General features: G+C 48.3%; 1 protein-coding gene across 4 annotated transcripts in view; it reads left to right on the top strand.

Moving 5' to 3' along the window:
* Nucleotides 1-5000, top strand: part of LOC135558706 (E3 ubiquitin-protein ligase RNF220-like) — a 198237-nt gene that overhangs the window by 142114 nt on the left and 51123 nt on the right. The window lies entirely within an intron of this gene.

The raw sequence follows: 5000 nt of genomic DNA, 5'->3' as shown, positions 1-5000 counted from the left end.
GCAAACAGCAGACTGCATGGGGCTCTGTAGAAGGAGAACTGACCACAGCAGGGCTGCCTGTGTACACACACATGCACACACACACACCATGGTTACACACTCACAACAATTACTAAAATCCTTTCAATAAAAGCTATTTTTACCCAAAATTGAATATTGCTAATATTATTGTTTAATACTACAATTATTTTAGTATATTTTTCCACAAAAGCCAGTGAGACAGTATCTACTGTAGCTACATATGTCTTTATGTTTTACAGATACGTAAGGCATATAGGTTCTTTATGCGTTTCGAAACAGTTGAATGAAACAGGCCCATGCTATTTGAGTTCCATTGTGAAACGCTGTGAAAGGGCAGACGAGTTAGTAGCCAGACAACTCACAGGCCTGTGCTACCAGAGTTGTGCCAGTGGCCCTCTCTAAATTGTAGCAGCGAGCTGCAGCCTTCATTCAGCATAGTCTGCTTCTCTCCTCTAAAGGGTGGGTTGGAAAACAACATGTAAGAGATGTCGGGGTGAGCACCAGAGCTGTTATACATCGCCACGTACCAACCCAGCCTCATCCGGCCCACTCAGCTAAATTCACCCCCCTCACATCCACCAATAGTCATAGCCATGCAGCATGATCGGGACTGTGCAGCCGCTTGGCAGCTCTGATAAGACCGGCAGGCAGCGGAGCATGACACAACAGGACAACAACACCCCCATTCTCAATCTCCTCCTCTTCTCTCACGCTCTCTCTTTCTCTATCCATCTCTCTCTCTCTCTCTCTTTCATTATCCATCTCTCGCTCTCTCACTCTCTATGTCTCTCTCTCTTTCTCTATCATCTCTCTCTCTCTCTTTCTCTCTCCATCTCTCTCTCTCGCTCATTCTCTATCCATCTCTCTCTCTCTCTCTCTCTCTCTCTCTCTCTCTCTCTCTCTCCATCAGGCTGCAGTCTTGCTCTCGTGCTCTCATTTCGCCATCTGTCATCTAATCGGCTGTCTCAATTTCTCATAACACCTCTTATCATTGATTTTAAGGAAAGGGGTTAAGTGATGGGAATACTTTAGATAATTACAGTTTGCCTGGCTGGCATGTTGTGGTGGAGGAGGGAGTCAGGTGATTGTGCCTGAGTGTGTCCCAAATGGCACCCTATTCCCCATTTAGGGCACTACTTTTAACCAGGGCCCATAGGATTTGGTTCAAAAGAAGTGCTCTACATAGGCAATAGGGTGCCATTTGGGATGCAGACACTGTGTGGCATTAGTCGTGTCTTGGAGACGAGTGGAGAGGACTCGGGCTGGTTAAGTGGAGTGGCCTGATAAAGGTAAACGGTGGCAGAGATTAAAAGGAGAGATTGGGGGCCAGGCAGTGAGGCAGGGTGGGAAGAGAGGAGAAGATGAGATGATCCATCTTGGCGCATTAGAAGAGATCAGGCCAGCACTCAATCAGAACCGTCAGGCCACAGCGAGCGGAGGCAGCAGCCTCTTCCTTCCATCCCCTGGTCGTGTGGCATTTTGGTGAGGAATCTCAGTACTAAAAAGTTCTGTCAGGCCTATTTCCTTGTTATTGCCTCCCTCCTCCCTCCTTACCCTCTTCCTCCCTCATTCCCTCTCTCCCTGCCTGCCTCAGCGTCCCCTTCGCTCCCACAGATTAAATGGAGAAGTCACCCCCCCCCCACCCCTCTCAGAGCTAAGGGGTCCGGCGGAGGGGGGCATCCCGCATTAATCATCTTTAACGCGCTGACAAGTGCCGCGTGCAAAACCCCCTCCTTCCCCAGGATTTATCTCTCTGTCGACCAATTCCCATCACTCACTGCCCTGAGGGAAAGAGAGAGACAGAGAGAGAAGGGGGGGGGTTGAGAATGAGAGAGGCTGAGAGAAAGGGATAGAGAGAGACGGGGGGGGGTTGAGAATGAGAGAGGCTGAGAGAAAGGGATAGAGAGAGACGGGGGGGGGGGTTGAGAATGAGAGAGGCTGAGAGAAAGGGATAGAGAGAGAACTAGGAACTGACAAGAGGACGAGGGGTAGAGCGATGGGGATAAAGTGAGAGAGAGAAAGGGAGAGAAAGCAGAGGGGAAAGGGTCAATGAGGCATCCACAGTACAGCATCAGAGGAGAACAAGAGAGAGAGACCAATAGACAGAAAGGGGGGAGCAGATTCAGTACCCAGATGTGGCTGTTTAGAGAGGGAGGGGCCACTGGGTCCACCTGTCTCTGTCTATCTGGGACTGCTCCCTCTCTGTTTCACTGGTCCTCGTGGCCCATGATTAATCACAGGCTGTCTGCCTTTAGTCAATCCTCTCTGGGGAGGACGTGGACACTAGGCTGGGGGGCTGCAGCCACACACACAGCCACACATAATGGGCCTGTCTATAGGAAACACATTAGGTCCCCAACACACACGGTGGGCACTGGGCCCTTATTGATGATGCCTGTGACAGATCAGGAAAACTTTAAACACGTGACATCATAGGTGAGATTGAAAGATTACCACAGGGGATAAGAGATGGCCTGTTGTCAGGGGCTGAGATTGGACAGAGAAATATGTGACTTGGAAATTACACAAACATTTGGAACTCAGAGCAAATGTCTTTTTGCAAGTTCAAACACTGTGTTTCAGAAATAGACCAACTTTAACCAAGCAACAGACAATATGTCCAACTGTCTTCTTGAAATTCTCACTTTAACACCCAACCACACAGACATAGAGGGGGAGAGAGGGAGAGAGAGGGAGAGAAACCATGGAAACTATGTGTTTGATGTATTTGATACCTTTCCACCTATTCCGCTCCAGCCACTAACACGAGCCCGTCCTCCCCAATTAAGGTTCCACCAACCTCCTGTGCCCTAAATCCTGGAGCATCTGCCCCATCATGCTGTATGTAGACTCTGTGGGATGAAAGAAATAACATAGTTCAGTCATACATCTGGTGTAATTATCACTAAACAAATAAGCTTTAAGCTAATGTCTTACGTACATGTTTTCTTACTTGTAAAATGCACTACAAGTCTGGCAACATAATATATATAACGTCCCGAAATGTGCAGAACTTATACAATTGACAAATTCGGACTTTTCCTGGCGTGTTAAAATGGTCGTCAGTGCTGTGAGGCCCTGCAGTCTGTCCTGTTCAGTGTCACAGCCCTGCCTGCCTGCTGCCTACAGGCCCTCGGGGAGCCCTGTCTCTGTCACTGTCTACCCACACCACACTACGGCTGCAGAGATCAAACAGCTCTCTCCTCCCTGAGCTAAGGTTACGTATCTCAGGTTAGTTGGTGTGTGTGTGTGTGTGTGTGTGTGTGTGTGTGTGTGTGTGTGTGTGTGTGTGTGTGTGTGTGTGTGTGTGTGTGTGTGCGTGTGCGTGTGCGTGTGCGTGTGTGAGAGTATGTTGGGGTGTGACAGGTGACACGGAGGTGGTTAAGGGGCCGACAGGCAGTGATCAGGACTCCATTACTAAACCCATTGATTGTGTAGGGATGAATTAAAGGGCCTGACTCGAGAGGCGATTGGCCACACAACCACACACACTACCATTGTCCTCAGACATACAGGGAGTCTCGACCACCGCATAGTCTGTCTACCTCTTCCCACGCAAACAGCACCAGAATAACGGCTGTTGTCCTCTGGTACACACATAACTCGATTGGTATTTGTAGCATATTTCACTTTCTGTTTTAAAAAATCCAGACATTAAAAACCTACACTGTCTGACAAAATGACCATTGATGCGACATTGTAGCATTGTCACAGAACTGAGAGCCTGCAGTCAAACAAAAAAGTGAGGTTATTTACAAAACGCACATTTAAAACAGTAGATGAAGGCCATCTCCCCAAAAAAGTCTAAATCAACCAGGGACAATAAGTCCAGTGATGTCTGTGTTTTCTCGGATGCCTACAGAATTGAAAGCACTTTATCAGCAAAGGAATGAGATTGGATCTTTCTTTGTTTACTGTTGCGGACCGTGATTGCTTTGGCATGACTCAAATGATCTTGTCAGGGCAATAAAGCTGACCACTGCTTAGTGGAGAGAAGTGAGAGGTAACGGAGACATGTGGCAAAGAGGAGAGAGACAGGTACAAAGACTGCAGGAGATGATTGGAGAAAGAGAGAGAAATATAGAGACAAAGGAAGAGGGGAATGGATAGAAACAGAGGAAGAGAAGAAAGAAAGAGACAAAAGGAAGAGAAAGACTGGAAAGAAATAGATGGAGGACGAGCAGAGCGAGGGAAAATGAAAAGGTAGGGGCAGAAAATGAGAAATACATGTGCAGGGATGCAGCGGGCGAGTGAGGGAGGGAGCTGAGAGAAACACAGACACGCAGAATTGTAATCGATTACCTATTTTTCAAAGTCACTTAAAGTGTCCAGAGTGTGGGGCTGTTAAGTAGTAGTGCTGGGGAATAGGAGTTGAGTATGCGCCGGCACGCTTGACTGGGAGACAGGCGGGGAGGAAGGGGGTTAGGCTGAGAGACACAGAGCGCGCGCGTGTGTGTGTGTGTGTGTGTGTGTGTTCAACAGTAGGGATGCATCCTAACATTGTCCCTGCTAGCTCCTTACTGATGAGTCTGTACTCTTGCAGGAAATAGTTGTGACAGGCCAATATCTGGGCAGGGATATGGGCCCCTGGAGGGCCCCTGGCTGCAGTATGCTGCTCTGCTCTGTGTTTATGTGTGTGTTGTCTTGGAGGGAGGTGAGACTGATCCATCACCAGCTCAAACAGGGTAGCAGCACATCACGTCACTAGACAAATACAACACTGCCCTCTGGGCAGTGTCAAGGACACAGACATTCTGGGCTTAAAGATTTATTCTGAGCACAGAGCAGAGAGCTAAGGCTTTAGAGTGTTTAGGACTATAGACGTTATAGCCCAGATCTGCTGCCTTGTTCCTAGGTTACCTCCCAGGTAATAGCCATGTCCAACTGCATTTGTACACAATGGACGAGACGCTTGTTGAGGACAGCTTTTGGAGCCATTATCAGGAAGGGTCCTCAGAGTCAAGCACACAAACAAGCAG

This window comes from Oncorhynchus masou, chromosome 17, assembly GCF_036934945.1.
Source record: "Oncorhynchus masou masou isolate Uvic2021 chromosome 17, UVic_Omas_1.1, whole genome shotgun sequence".
Lineage (NCBI taxonomy): Eukaryota > Metazoa > Chordata > Actinopteri > Salmoniformes > Salmonidae > Oncorhynchus > Oncorhynchus masou.
The sequence above is the reverse complement of the archived record's forward strand: the minus strand, read 5'-3'. Positions and strand labels throughout refer to the sequence as shown.